This window comes from Pavona decussata, unplaced genomic scaffold, assembly GCF_977016875.1.
Source record: "Pavona decussata unplaced genomic scaffold, jaPavDecu1.1 SCAFFOLD_210, whole genome shotgun sequence".
Lineage (NCBI taxonomy): Eukaryota > Metazoa > Cnidaria > Anthozoa > Scleractinia > Agariciidae > Pavona > Pavona decussata.
The window spans coordinates 693,453-710,000 of record NW_028145615.1 but is presented as its reverse complement, the minus strand read 5'-3'; the positions used below and the strand labels follow the sequence as shown (position 1 = coordinate 710,000).

The 16,548-nt window shown below is 40.5% G+C and overlaps 1 protein-coding gene across 2 annotated transcripts in view; it reads left to right on the top strand.

The window, feature by feature from the left end:
- Positions 1 to 16,548, top strand: part of LOC146460595 (uncharacterized) — a 115,325-nt gene that overhangs the window by 6,678 nt on the left and 92,099 nt on the right. For both annotated transcript variants that reach the window (XR_014857592.1, XM_085088035.1), the window contains exons 2-3: positions 7,223 to 7,324; positions 13,827 to 13,884. The gene's annotated coding sequence lies outside the window, so the exon portion shown is untranslated. The remainder of the gene's footprint in view (positions 1 to 7,222; positions 7,325 to 13,826; positions 13,885 to 16,548) is intronic.

Genomic DNA, 16,548 nt, shown 5'->3' with positions numbered 1-16,548 from the left:
GCAGGCAACAATATCAAGCCCATTATTCGACACAACAATATCAAGCCCCGAGGTACAATACCAGGCCCCAAAGAATCGAAATCAAGTTTTCTGTTACGCAGGCAACAATATCAAGCCCCGATATCGAAATATTATTCGACACAACAATATCAAGCCCCGAGGTACAATACCAGGCCCCAATGAAACGAAATTAATTTGTCTCTTACGCAGGCAACAATATCAAGCCCCGATATCGTAACATTATTCGACACAACAATAGCAAGCCCCGAGGTACAATACCAGGCCCCAATGAAACGAAATTAAGTTGTCTCTTACGCAGGCAACAATATCAAGCCCCGATATCGTAACATTATTCGACACAACAATATCAAGCCCCGAGGTACAATACCAGGCCCCGATGAAACGAAATTAATTTGTCTCTTACGCAGGCAACAATATCAAGCCCCGATATCGTAAGATTATTCGACACAACAATATCAAGCCCCGAGGTACAATACCAGGCCCCAATGAAACGAAATTAATTTGTCTCTTACGCAGGCAACAATATCAAGCCCCGTTATCGTAACATTATTCGACACAACAATATCAAGCCCCGAGGTACAATACCAGGCCCCAAAGAATCGAAATCAAGTTGTCTGTTACGCAGGCAACAATAACTAACAATATCAAGCCCCGTTATCGTAACATTATTCGACACAACAATATCAAGCCCCGAGGTACAATACCAGGCCCCAAAGAATCGAAATCAAGTTGTCTGTTACGCAGGCAACAATAACTAACAATATCAAGCCCCGATATCGTAATATTATTCGACACAACAATATCAAGCCCCGAGGTACAATACCAGGCCCCGATGAAACGAAATTAATTTGTCTCTTACGCAGGCAACAATATCAAGCCCCGTTATCGTAAGATTATTCGACACAACAATGTCAAGCCCCGAGGTAAAATACCAAGCCCCAATGAAACGAAATCAAGTTGTATCTTACGCGACAACAATATCAAGCCCATTATTCGACACAACAATATCAAGCCCCGAGGTACAATGCCAGGCCCCAAAGAATCGAAATCAAGTTTTCTGTTACGCAGGCAACAATATCAAGCCCCGATATCGTAATTTGGGGGACGGAGGTGGGGGGGGGGGGGGGAGGGGGGGCACGACTAAGCCAATGGCAATTGGTTAGAGATATCCAGATCAAATGTACACTGCAAACGCCATTTTCGTAGCAGGCTGTCCAAGGAAATATCGCACAAAACTTTTTATCTAATTATTAAACACTTAGCGGGTAGCTGGGCAATAGACTGTTCACAGTACCCTATTTTTCTGTGGGATTTTCGAGACTCGTATACTTCTATCGAACTCCCGCAATCCTGGTTTGTAAAGGCGAGCGCAGCCTGGGGAAGTGTCTAAACTACTGAGGGGAGCGGGAGTTTCTACCTCCTCCTCCTCCCCCACTCAAAGTAATGACTAGGTCCCCCCTCGGTAGTTTAGACACTTTCCCCTGGTGCGCTCGCTTTTTAAAACTAAAATGGTATTAGTCTCGAAAATCCCACGGAAAAATAGGGGACTGTGATCAGTCTAGCTGGGCAAAAGCACGTAAAGAGATTCTAGTGCTGACGTTTCTAGCGCTAGCTCGTCGTAAGAGGATTCCCTTTGAAGAAAGGGCAAACGCTCCAAACGTCAGCACTGTAATCTTTTTACTGTGGTCAACTAGTTACCTTTAGTTATTAAATCCGTTTATAGGCGGAGGTAATGCATTGCCTTAGACCTCATAGGTGTAATGGAGTGACGAAAAACTACAAAGACTTTTGAGAACTTTTCTCGTTCAAACAAACCGTTTTTGGCCAAAAATATTCAGGATTTTTCTCCCGGCGTAGGAAATTACAATGTACAGGCGGTGGGCATAAAATGTTCCTGGGACAGGCACTTCCGCGGCTGCCTGGCGTGAAACTTCTAAAATCTCGGCGTATCTTCGGCGTGGAACGTACACGGAATGCACCCTGGTCCGGCACTAGCCAAAAATAGTGAGCAACCGGAAATAGCCTTGTCTCCACCCGACAATGAATAGTCACCTCTGTTTGTGTGTTGTCGCGTTATAAATGTGAAAGAAAACAAGGTATGAATCCGATGAATCTTATCTGGGGAAATGTTGAATCACAGAACGCTAGAATTTTGAATTTTAATTGTAAAATATTGAGCTGTATTACCGAAAGTTTAAGTTCCCGTGTGTAAAGAGATTTGCCTGTAAAATGATATGTAGTTCTATATGTTGACATGATGGGTTAAAATGAATTTGAGTACACATTAATTATTATTAACACGAGAGCAATACGGACAGGTACCGGTGTTTCAGTACAAACCGCTGCGATTCCTTCGTAATTTTCTCGGTATAATAGTGTAGAGGGTTAGGGTTTGGTTACTGTTAGGTTTGATTTAACGTAAAAAGGGCTGTGAAACTTATCAGTTAAAGGCATGTTATCAGTAAAAACTATTTTGTGTTTGAATGCGTGTTTGGGAATATATTATCTCTTATTACTTCCAAGGGGAGCGTACGTAGAAGTTTTGAATGAACATCATTTCTTTTGTAGAAGTGAGGGAGGCAATTTTTCAGGCGGATTTGTAAGCATCCGAGTTATTCACCTCTCCACTGAATATGTTCAAAAATATTTCGCGACGAAGTAGATATAAATAAACGAGCATTCGGGTGGAACAATGCTTCTAGAGCGAGTTTGTACTCTACTGCATGAGAGACTTTTCTCTCGCAAGCTTTGTATAAAAAAAAAAAAAAAGAAATATTTTGCGGCGTTGTTTTCATTTGCAATGAATTACGCAAGCCTTGGCTGAACTACGTACAGTCTGCGCCAGTTTGCGTGACTTGCAGACATGAAAGATGGCAAAGGATTTGAAGGTCAGCAAGGGGACGTTGATTGATTCTGTGCGCCTTAATAGCAACTCGATCAGTTCCGAATTAGGACGCTTTATTTGTGTAGATTATTTTATTTTTTCAGACGTTGGAGAAAAGCCGTTCGATTAACAAGCATTCCAAGTTCAGTTTTCATCATAACACGACTAAACAATAGACGTAAATGTCGGGGCCTGTTATGGTAATATGGTATGTCGGGGCCTGAGATCGTATGTTGGGGCCTGGTATTGGGGGTCTCATATTGTAGGCCACGTTCCAACCCTAGTAGGCCCGGTTTGTGCCTTGAGCTGGACTTCAGGCGCTTTACATGCCCTATATGTCTGTCTCCAATTCAACTTGTGAGCGGGAAAAGACCGTGCCTGATAAGAGCCTCAAGAGAGACTCGAAAGGAAGACAGGTAAGCAGTTTCCAGAAATGGACGGAAAAACCGGAATTGGCAGATGTCTGGTGGCCGAGGTCAGGGTGGTTTGATGGCAGACGTAGCGCTCTTCCGAAAATCCCGGAAAAAAAGGACGTGAAAATTTCTGAGTAAATCGTTAACATCTCCTGGAACACCAGATGCCCTTCTCTGGCCTCCTCACCAGTTTTGTTGAAACTGCAGGCTCATCATTTTTAATTTTGTCTCGACAAAAACTGATAGTATACCGTGTTCTGGTTGTGCAATACACGAGTGCAATATTAATACACACAAATTATTTGACCCATTTGGAAAGTTAAGCATGTAACAAATAAGTTTATCGATATAGCTATAAGTCGTTGGCTGCCACATGTCGATGCAGCTGCGCAGATGGTCACTATTTTCCTTTTTTCAGCCTACCCTTTAATTCAAGATTCTTTGTACAAAGAGCTGTCTATATTTAGCCATTCTTCAGAGCTGTCTGGGTCACAGGTCTAGCAGAGCTTTCCGGAATATCAATCATCTGGCCTTTTTGATTGACGAAACGCAATCTCGCCTGCTGATACAATCATAGAAGGTCGATATGTAATGGTATGTCTTAATCTTCTCAAAAGTAGAAAGGTATTATCCTTTGAACAGCTTTAACAGTCCAGTGTATTTGAGTTTCCCAATGATAATGCGCGTGATGCGTGCAATATGTTGCGCAAGAAAGCGCATCAATATCAAAGCACTGGATTCGTCTCTTTCAAGCGCCTGCCTTTCTCTTTCCGCCCTAATGCCAGTGGCGTTAATAGTAATGTTCTTGTACTTGTACTAGTCGCTGTGATCATGAATTCCAAAGTATTAAAACGAAGAAACAACTGTGAGTGAACGCCCACCAAAGGTTTTTGAGGTCAACGCTGATTTACTAGCCCCTACTGGCTTCTTGTACTTTGCGAAACGAAATGGAACGAAACGAAATGGAAATCTGTACTTTGCGAAATAAACAAGTAGCAAGTCGAAATTCGTCGTACCGTACAATCCACTGAAATGAACGATCCTTGTGTGATGTCTCTGTGTATCTGTTGCTTTTCCTGTCGCTTGCGACATCTTCCCAGCCGGATATGTCACGCTAGCAAGAAAATCTCATGTGTCAGGGATAGTTTGCTGGATTGGCCTCCCAAATTTCTTAAAAAGAGAAATTTAACAGCTATTCCACTTAATCGTATTCTGGAATACATGTACGGTCAATCGAACGCAACCTAAGTGCGTCTTTTGTACGTTGGAATGATTCACGCCTTAACTGGAGAAGAACACTCTACATTCCGGGAAAATGTAATTTCTATGTACTTCGCCTTAAACTTCCGGCTTTGAAACATTATTTTGTTATGCCGGAGGATATCCCGCTCGACTCCAATAATCTAAATCTAACTGCAGACTGTAGTCAGATAATAAACTTCACGAAAAAACCTCACGAAAACAGGAACAGGTGATGATCAAAACAATAGCCACTTTTGTTAGATGACGTCCAAACGTGGTCTCAGTTTAGACTTTGCGTGATTGTGGTCATTGGACCTTCATGTAAATCTCGGCCTACCCTAATACCTTTTATGGTTCTTAATTTCGTTATCTTTGCGCGTTTTTAACCAAACTAAAAATGAAAGTTCTTACGTACGTGCATGTCACACTACTACGTAGTGTTTGAAAGAATTTTGTAAACATATAAATTTTGAATAAGAAACATTGAGTTTAGATTGCGCTATCGCCGGAATTAACGACTTGCCTTTCTTTGTTCCCTTGAGATGGATTTCCGGTGGGATCGTCGAGAACTAATTCATCCTTCGAGCTGGATCAAATCAGAGCCAAGTAGACCAATAAATCGTAAGCGGTGGGTACAAGGATACTCTTGAATAGGAAATGTATCGAAACCGCATTGAACAGGGCTTAGAGGAGAAAACGTTCCTTGCCTTTCCGACTGATAAAATAGATAATCGGTACAAATTGATAATAATGAATGACAATTGTTAGATTGGTATCATAGGTTTTCATTGGATTTCATCGATTTACATTCATTTTATCAGGGCCGAATAAATTTTTTGGGTAGCGAATTGATAATGAATTTTCTATCGAATTTTCTATAATGCCTTTTATTTTGTCGTTGGTTATTCTGTCATGCCTGTGAAAGGAAACTGTGGAGACGTCTTAACCTAGACATGTTTGTTTTTTAAACTCGACACATTTGCAACAAAAAAGGAGAAGTTTCCTGTGAAAACGTTTCATTTTTTTTTTCAATGACTTAGTTAAGTCTCAAGATTCTAGCAATTCAAATCTGCCACTGATGAACTATTTAGAAAAGGCTCAGTGGTTCATGTTTAAGAATTTGCACTTGAAATGGCCTCGGGAAATTGGGAGGAAATATATTGGCAGTTCTTCAGCTGGCTTAGCAAACAAGGGAAACACCTTTAAAAAGTCAAAATAGAAAAACAGAATACGTCATCTTCTTTCATAAAGCTTATGTTGAGCATTCGCTTGATAATGCTTAGAGGTCGGTAGCAAGAAGTCCAAGACGCTGCATGGATTACATTTTCGAGTTTTCTTTACTTGACTTTATAAACCGATTGCCAGTTACAACTGCTCTTCTACTATTGCATCAGGCTCAACAAACTCCAGCTATGTTCAACTAGCGACTCGTCTGGCAACTGACTGACTACAAGCTCGAATGTTCGCAATTATCAGAATTATATACTCCGCTTTGTAGACATGTTTGGGTTGACTGATCGTGGGAACTTTCAGAATTCCGTTTCGAATACTCAACTTAGAAAACCCAAATAGACCTTCATGACCACACGGAACGACAGTTTATTAAAGGATAACAAACGCAGAACTGAAATTTTCACGGTGGTCCAAAATAAGGTCAGCAAGAATTGCCAAGCATGTCTATTTCGAATTAAAAGACCAAACGACGGTACTGCTAGACGACAGTACCTATATATACAAAACATAAACTACAAAACATATGTGAAGGGATAACATTTATTTATTTATATATTATAATTCACAAAGGTTTCCCATCACCTCGCGAGGTGGTCTCGGCACCTCTAAAATTTCGGACACCAGTGCCGTGTTATTTTGGGGCACGCTATGTTTTCACGTTTAAAATCAGGAGTGCCGTGCCAAAAAATTTGGTGGCACCGTACCGAAATTTTGGGGTGCCGTGCCGATCTTTTTACTCGTGTAAATGGGGCTTTAAAATACAAGAAAAAAAGCGGTGCTATCATGTTACAAAAAGAAATAGGTGGACCAAGAAAGTGTGCCCCAAAATAACACGGCACTGGTGCCCGAAATTTTACAGTCAACCCAGGTCACGCGTGAACAGTATTTCCAAGAGTGAAATGAACATTCGAATTTCTCTTTATAATGTCCGACGTGTGAATGGAATGTTAGACATTTCTCTGGAAATCGTTCCGAAAAAGACGCATTAACTGAAAAAAAAGATTCAAAATTCTTGGTAAACAATTGTTATTCTTGAAATATTCAATTTTGCAATGTAAAGAAAAATTCATAGCTTTATACCGTCAATAAGCTAGGGAAATTTATACGGAAACTCTGAAATCTCGTTGGCGATTTTCAAAACTGACATGTAAATTTTAAAATTCCGTTCAAATTTCAAAAATATCGTTCACGCGTGACCTGGGTTGACTGTAAGGGTGCCGAGATCACCTCGCGAGGTGGTCTCGGCAGGAGTGCCGTGCCAAAAAATTTGGCGACACCGTACCGTAATTTTGGGGTGCCGTGCCGAACTTTGCTCATGTAAATGGGGTTACAAGATCACAAGATCCCAAGATCAGAAGATCACAAGAATCACAAGATCAGTACTGATGACGGTCACAAGTTGAATAAATCTACTCTCATTCTCTTTTAGTTTCGAGAACCTGTTGCCGAAAGTGCAAGATATCAAGCTCATCGCATTGCTGTTTTGTCAAGCCAAGTTGTCGTATTTCTGCTTGTGAAGAATATTGCTAAGGTAAGCCATTACTCAGGGGCAACAAACGACAATTTTCTCTCAGATCCTTTGAGACGTTATTTTAGGCGATCTGGAGTGGCTTTAAAGCTCTATAGGTTCATTTCAGGCAGCGCTATAATATTTTTATCTGTTCGGTCATTCTAGGGGAACTTGAGTCTTTTTGAAATTAGTAGGGTATTTTTGTCCATTTCCCGAAAACCTTAGGTCTTATTTCCTTTCCGAAAATCTTAGCTGACCTTTTTTCGGTACTCGAAACAACATTTTTATCAATCCGAAAACACTAGGCCTTAAATTTCCCATATCACGAAAGTTCGTGGTGAAAATTCCCTTTAGAAAATTGTAGGGGATTAAGGGCCTTCCGAACAGATAATTTACCGAAACGATCCGTTGGGTGCCCCTGATTACTGCAATTAGCCCTTCTTGGATGCTATCTATGAATCAATTTAACCTATTTTTAGTTGTTTATTACCCCATAATCAGAGTGCAATCAGATTAGCATTGCAGCCATAAACTATTTGGTGACTACAACCATCGCTTTTACATCAGGCTTTCCTTCAATGTTCCTGATTCATCGATGAACACAATCGCAGGCCTTTACACCGCCACTGGGCGATGCGCAAACGTTTTCAATCATTGCCTATCGTTGTATGAAAACTATAGGTTACAAGTGGTCCCCAACAGAAGGTATAGTGCTGCGAGCAGATCCTCCAGGACGGGAGCATTGGGGTTTATTAGAAACCGAAAAAACGCACAAAAAATAACCCCGAACCGAAAAACCGAAAACCTACAAGAGTGAAGTGTGGGGGGATGACGTTAATTTGCCGGAATGATACTTGTTGCTGGCTGCTGGTGCACAGAGACAGCGGTGTCCGAACTATGTAACTTCTATTTATAAGAAAAAATAAAGGATATAGCTGCCGAGAAAAAAAGAGCTACCTGAAGAACTGGATAATCTACCGTGCAGGATTGCGAATTTCTTTGAATTTTTTTAGGGTCTTATTTTATTTCTCACTTGATTTCCCCGGCTGAATTATATTGTTAAGAGAGTTTATTATCCACGAGAATTGTTTTCTTTGTGGTTGTACTGATGCTTTCTACAGTCTTAAGTTTGTCAAGTATGCGGTAGAACTGTTAATGTTACGAGTATCCTTTCCCAGGCATCCAGATATGGTGGAAAAGAAAAAGTTTCTTTCTGAATTTCTTATGAAAGTCAAGTCCCTGTCAACACTCTATCTGAGATTCATTTTTCAGAGATTTAACTATGGATTTCATCTTTCCAATAGATCTCGTCAGTTGTCCGAATACTGGGCGATAACAGCGGTTAAACTCAGTATCAGTTCTTTTTTTCTTGTTGGGTAACGTTCATCGAAAATTATCAATTCTTATAGGCTATTTTATCAACAAACAAGTGATATATTGTACACTCATTTTTCTGACACAGCGTAAGGTTGTTCTTGACAACAATTATAATGCCCCTGAACCAATACAGCACAAACTATATTTTAAGGAGACCTAAGGAAAATTTGTTGCCTGAATGCCAAGCCAGTTTTGCCTAAACAAAACATTTTTCTCGGCCACTAGTACCTGTTAGTTTGGTTCGCTAAATTTTGGCTAACTTGAAATGTTTAACGAAATTAAAAGCTGGTAGTTCGGGAGGGCCGAGAGAATGCATGAGAATTATGATCTGATCCACACAGAGCAGTCAGAGCACAGTACGTGCATGCCGGAAATGGTAATGTCAATGTGTTCAGTTTATTTGTGTGTGGTTTCAAACCACGGATACCCCACCCGGAAAGGCGTGGTGCGGCATTGTCTCGCTTCTTTGTTATATCATCAACACAAATCAGGCGGCATTTTACAGGGTCGGCGTGCAGGCAGGAGCAGCACGCAAGCATACAACCATCAAAGTGCAAATTAATGGTTTCAGACGCTAAACCATCGATTAGAGCCTTTTACACAGTCAATTTTTGATATCGTTTAGGTGGCGATGTTTGAGACCATTTCAACAGAGTGCAACCTGTAAAGTGCCAGCAATTTTCGGTACAATTCTTGGGCGATTTTGACGCCCTTCTGATGAGACAGACGAAAGCAGGGTGTATGCCACGTGGCCTTAATTCCAGTAGTTTGCATGGATGATTTCAAACTGTAAACTTACGCTGACACATGATAATTATACTCCATTCATTTCAGAAACCTCTTATAACGGATTTCTTGTATTCGTTGTATGTACTCCTGTTACGGAATAGGGTCAATCGAGCGTACCCTTTAGAATGCGAACTTCGGAGAGGGATTTTGCAGCAATTTTGCACTGTGAATGTGGTACATGAGATAACTATTTTATAATGGAAAGCCTCCAATTGACAAAACCCGACAAAATGAGAGGTATCGAATGGTCTTTGCGAGCACTGCGGTTTTTCTCGCGAGCACGAGCAGTAATCGAATTTGTCTTGCTAGTAGCGAGCACTTCGTAAATTTTCTGCTGGCCACAAAGCTTTAGACGCTGTTTTATTAGAGCGCGCCTAGTAGCCTGAGTGACGCCTCCACAATACACAACAGTTTTACATCTTATCGCGATCATGTATAATTGCGTTCACTCAGTTATGTTATTGGTGTGTGCCTTCAACTGAACTGATGACAGCCAGATTCATTGGTTTTCAGTATCACGCAGAAAAACATTTATTTCTGTTGCAAAAAAGGTACAAAGGACGATTTACGAAATGTCTAGCAATTGAGCAAACTTTAACGAGAATCCGAGCATGCCAGCAGTTGCGAAAAATTTGCGAGCACAAGCAAGCGAGCACTTGTTTTTAAAATTTTTGCGAGCAAATCGAGCAAAGGCTAATTTTTGCGTCTGGGCTGCCTGTGAGATATCTTTTGACGTCTTCGTGAGTTCGAAGAAACTGCAATCGGTGTTTAGAAAGCGTGGAGACAATAAAGGAGCGTTTTGTTTGATCAGCTACGCTTTTGCGACAGCCACGTGGACGGCTGCATGGTTGAATTGCGTTTTGTTTTTGCAAGGAGGGAGAAAATGATATCGCAGTCAGCCGGTCTGGATGTGATACAAAAGGACAATCGGGCACCAACATGCATTTGCGGGTACCAAAAGATTGAGACTTCCAACAACCAATAGCCTCCCACGCAGTCGTTTTTAGGGGACTCGAATTTTTGTGGGGAGGAGGTAATTCGAGTTCCCTAAAAACGACTGCGTGGGAGGCTTGAGAATACATGCCAAGCGCACGTGGTTGCATGAATAAGATTCGCCTTGCAGACGATATGCAGGCTACGTGGGATTGAGCAAAGACGAAATTGTGTTTTCTATATTTTATTTCGTTTTTGGATTACCGGTAAGAGGCTAGTGAGTTTACAGTCGCTTTCAATGTTACGTGCATAGGCACTATCTTTCGACATACGATGTAACCTGGCGTAAGTCAAAAATGTTATACGGTACCGGGGGAGTAGTGCAACAGTTCAGTGATAACCTTCCTAAGCCATTTTAGGGCCAATAGTTTTAGCATTGCTTGTTTTGAAATTTTAACAGTCCTTCGGCTTTTTTCGAATTCATGGTATGTCGAAAGATTGCAAGTCGAAACACAGCCGCAGTAACACTGAAAAAGGCTATAAACTTGTGGCCTGTAAATTTTAACATCGTAATTAATGAGATGCAATTTCAGTTCTAATTGCTTTGCTGCGCTAATGCAGTTTTAAATAGCGCATCTCTACATCTGCTTTGGTACTGAAAGTTTAAAATGGTAAAGAGTTTGATCGGCCAGTTTCAGTTTGACGACTTGAGCCGGCTAACCGGAACGTGAACACATGACGGGGACCACGTGTTCATACTGTTCATAGGGTTTCATTTGGTTAAACGAGTAACATTAAATATTTGCAGTTGGGTTGCCTGAAATACTAGCCGAGAGCGAATCTTTTCACAGCTGAGTTAAGGAAAACGCTTTTCAATCAATCTAACTCATCACAGTGTCAACCAAGTGGTTAATTTTGTGGATAGTAACTGTCACATCCTTTCTTGATCTTATTCGAAGGGTTAACTCGAAATTAATCCACAGGATCAAAAGTTAATTTTTCTCAGTTTCATTTTAAAAACGAATCAGTTTGTTTTTTCTTTAGTACTTCAATCCTTAGTACGTAAGCAATACATAATCCTTAGCATGTAAGTAACAATTCGTTCCTTGTTCTTGTTTTCCTGTACTTTATTTATCATTTATTGTTTACTTATAATATCACAATCTTTGACTAGCCCGCCGTGCCAGTCCAATGTATCAATGTACCAAGTACAAATCAAAGAATAAAGTTACAAGTTAATTCTTTTATTTTATGACACTCAATTTCTAGTTATTATATATCTTCCAAAAATACCTAACCTTGATAAATACTATGATAAATTTTAGAAACATTGTTTTTTATACATGATTATTTATAAGACCATGTCTTTCGAATTAATAACCTTCGAATAGGAAATTAGCTTCGCCGTTTCTTAAGGTGCAACAAGTTTAATCCTAGAAATTTACGCCAGAAAAATTATATTGCCGAAATAGTACTGGCTCTTCGACTCTTATATGACGGTTGTTTTCCAACGAAAGCCGTCGAACTCTGTCTGTAAATGGTAAACCTGACAATGACCCTGTTGTTGAATCAAGCTCAGTACCCTCAGGGTGCGTTCGATTGACCAAATTCCGGAATAAGAATACGTACAAGAAATCCGTTATAAGAGGTTTTAGGAGTTACTGGGGTCAAATTATCATGTGTCAGCGAAAGTTTCAGTGCAGAAATGTCTTCCCAAATTTACTTAAAAAGAGAAATCTAACAGCTATCGCTCTTATTCCGGAATACTGTCAATCGAACGCAAGCTAAATCTCCAAGTCATCTGCCAGGGACAAATAACATCACGTCCTACACCACAATGCGTGACAAAACTCGCACACTCGGTTGTAAGATTTCGTGCTCTTCTGAACGCCTCGATCAGTGAACTGAAATAGAACGGAGAAGAACGTGCCAGTTATTTGAGATCCTATGGATTGACAGTCTAAAGTAGACATGACTTTCACTGTCCGAATAGTTCAATTAAGGGGTTCATGCTAAGCACTTATTGTCAATTCATTGCATGCAACAATGTGAGATAATGATTTCCGTAAATCGGTTGGTGGTTGGTGATAATGGTTATGCCCGCTCAAATATCACGTAGTCTCATGGCACTGGCGGCAGAAGAAGTACACAAAAGTTGTGAAAAAGAATAAATTAATAAATTAAGTAAATTATCTATTTCCTCATCGCAGACACCATTTTGTTGATAACCGCTTCTCACTATCTATCACAGATTATATAACAAGCTGAATTTTACACGCATTTTGATTGGTGCTCACTTATGATTTATTGAATGCAGGACAGACGCACAGATGACGTTACCATCAACAACTTTTGCTTTTCTATCATATAAAACAAATAGATTCCATGTTGCCGTGCGTCTGTTCAGTAATAGATCACCGAAGACGTCAAAATGTGGTAACTCTTGAATAGTGCAGGGACCACTTGTACAAACAGCAGCAAAGTGTAGCCGGATCTTTGTGTAGATCAGGATCAGCAATGTTGAATAAAACGTAAAATTAAATGCAAGGCTGATCGGACAGCTAAAATAATTTTATTGCCCAATATTTCGGTTAGACAATACTAACCTTCTTCAGGGGCGGCAAAAAGCTAGGTAAAAATTGGAAATAAACGGTTACAATATTTGAGGACGATACAAATGAAAAGTTGAGATGTGATTGGTTGATAAATAAAGAAAGCTGAAGGCAGATTAAGTTTCATCGCGTCTGTTTATTCCATAGGGTTCAAGAGTCTTGCCCTTGGAAATTAGAAATGCTTCTCTGGCTTTCCGAATGCCGTCTCTGTTGGAGTTAATGAGTTCTAGGGGAATGAGTTCTATGTTTTTGATTGAATGGCCAGGAAGAGTGAAGTGATCTGAAACGGCGGTAGGTTGATCGATGTGACGTTGTTGAAGGGCTTTTTCGATTGCGCGTCTGTGTTCGCCAAATCTGTCGCTTAGATGTCGTTTAGTCTCTCCTATGTATTGTACCTTGCATTTGGAGCACTGTATCATGTATATGAGATTTGAAGATGAGCACGTGATATGATGTCGTATGGATCTGTGTTCGTTTGTAGAGAAAAAGGTGGTAAGAACATCAGCGACACACGAGGCGCACTTTTTTGTTCTTACCACATTTTGACGTCATCTGTGATCTATTACTGAACAGACGCCCAGCAACGTGGAATATATTTGTTAAATAGATAGCGAGTAGCGTAGCCAATCGGAGAACGGTATTCGTGATAGAACACTAGTAGATTTATACTAATATAGTATTAAAAGATCCGCTCACGCACAACTCAATACACGACATTGGTGCTGTCGCGTAAATTGTATGCAAATCAACACTATAGAAAACCACAAGAAACCTATAATGTGGTGTTCTGATTCAGGATTTTGTTCTTCCAGATGTAAACAGTGTGAAAATCCTTGAAGCGGGTAGCACGTGTTTTAGTGAGTTTAAACGGTGAGTAAAAGTATGTTAATTACGTGTGCTAAATTAAGGTTACTATACAATCCAGCGTTTAATATTAGCCGGTTTTGTGCTAACTTCTTTTGAGGTGTTCCTTCGCCTTGCATAACGTAACCCTGCTAAACGTTGTTATTACTTGGGCGGAGCGCCAAGTTATAAAATAGGATTTCTTCGTCGGTGCCAAATCGCAGTGATCTACCGTGCGTGCGCTACATGTTGGCCTAGAGTCTGCATGTATTCATCATAAGCCGCCATTACGGGACAAACAACAAGGACGTAAAATTAACACAACGAATATCGTATTCTTAAAAGAAAACAGCTAGTATGTGTGTTGTCTGCTAACTTCTTCCATGGAACAAAACTAAGGGGCAACTTTTCTTTTTAGGACGGATATTTTCCAAAATTTCGACTTCAATTAACCTCAGACGCTCTTTTGGCTCTTCTCGATAAATCCCCATTCGGTATCAAACGTAATCGATAAGATCAGGCCGTAAACACTGAATTAACATACAGCGGAGCAAAACTTTTAATTTCTCTGACCGCAATATAAAAAAGAAAACGTTCAATTAACTTTAAAGATTCAAGACCATTCCGTCGGTGAAAGGCTTAGGGTAAGGTAGGAAACTAAAACTAAAGCTTCGAAAATAAATTTCATTCGGGGTCCAGTGTGAGCGATAAGATCTATTCACGAGAACAAATGTAAGCACTGAAAGTTTGCTAATGCACAGTGACAATCAAGCCGTCAATCGACGCTTGACGAATTAATTTCTTTATTTACGTTCACTTGGATAAAACCAAAATGTGATCCTCACGGGAAAACAGGGAAAAGGTGAACGCACGGGCACGCCAAATTGACACGCTAGACGTAGAATCTGAAAAAAATTTATTTCCTTCGGAGTCGAGTGTCAGCGTAGCCTCCCACGCAGACGTTCTTAGGGGTTCGTCACGCGTTCCTGGAATTCTTGCCGCTTCTCTCAGTGAAATCACTGAACAAAATGCAGGGTGTTATGGAACGAAAAATTTCAATCGTATAAACTATATGCACGTCCGGAAGCGAAAATATCTCCACGGGTGATGATTTCCGTTGTTTCGCAGCATGTGATTGGCTTTACTTGTCATAATGAGTCAATGCTGATTGGTCTGTTCAGACAAAGGCAATTTGCCGACGAACGGAAGTGGCTGTTCGTTTCAGCAGACGTTCGTGGGGCAGGAACGCGTGACGAACCCCTAAGAACGTCAGCGTGGGAGGCTAGTGTCAGCGATAAGATCGATTCATTGGAACAAACGTAAACGCCGAAAATTTGCATATTCATACCAACAACAACTGAGTACCGCAACACTAAACGCATTTTTATTTTTACGTTGGATAAAGCCAAAACAGCAACTTTAGCACCCGGGCTTTAGCAAAACTGAAAGCCCCTTCCGATGTTACAAAACGTTGAAAGAAGCCGTCGTTTGGATGCAGAAAGGAATTGCCACGCTGAAAACACCGGGAAGAAATCGGTCACGTGCTAGGCAACCAAAATCGGTCACGTGTATCAAGTTTCATCCGGCGACGCCGCATTCAGAAAGAAAATATTTTCGGCGGTTCTTGGAACGAAAACTGGACGAATTCTGCTTTTTATTCAATCGCCACGGGAGCTGCAGTGTCTTTCCACTTTATAAACCCAGCTTCTTTCATTTAAAGCCCTTTTAAATTCTGGAAACACTCTCTTTTGTGTCATGATATTTTGTTCAATGGCAATCACGCAAAACCACTCAAAGAATGAACGTCACTTCGACCTTTGCGTTGCCTTCCAGTGCGAGTGAAGTTTATTTTCTTTTTTGCGTGTTTAATAAACAAATAACTGTAGACATAATTTGAAATAGTTCATTCTTTGGTCACTCACAGAGCGCTTTGATTTTGTCATTAAAGTTCTGTCAGGGCCGTACCTAGGATTTTTTGTCTGTGGGGGCAAACTCCGCACACCCCTCACAGGGGTTTACTATATGCAGACAGGGTTTCTAGTTGGACATTAATTTTGTTTTCACTCCTACACAGAAAGTTGCCTCTACGACGTTTAGAGAAAAAAAAAAAACACACCGATACTTTTAGTTTTAAATTGTCATGACTTTTTATGGAGTTAACGTCTTGTTTAGCTTGAAGCAAGAGAGGATCTTGATCCTGTCTTGCTTGAAGCAAATATTGTCTCTTATCAGTTTAAAACACAGTCGATGCACTGCTGTAAACAAAGGGAGAAAATCACTGAGCTTCCACAATTCAAACGCACTATCTACAACGATTACTAGAGAACCAAAAATCCAAATAGCCGTGCCAAGAAATACAACTGCTTGTGACAAACACTAGCCGGGCCCGGCATTGCAACAATTACAGAATGAAGCTCATTGCATGATACAAGCAGTGATTAATTTCTGTCCTAATATTGCCAAATCTCAACAAGAAAGGCAGTTAAAACTATCAAGCACTAAAAAGAGCCAAGCCAAACCCAGCTGAAATGTCCTATGTGGCATAAAAACACCGTCGTTGAACACACAGAATAAGAGGTCATATTCAAAACGAAGAGAATTCAAAAGAGGAAACTCAAAAATCATTAGGCGCAAATGACCTGTCGGATGATGAACATATGATGGTTAAATCCAAACCCGCTACAAATACTT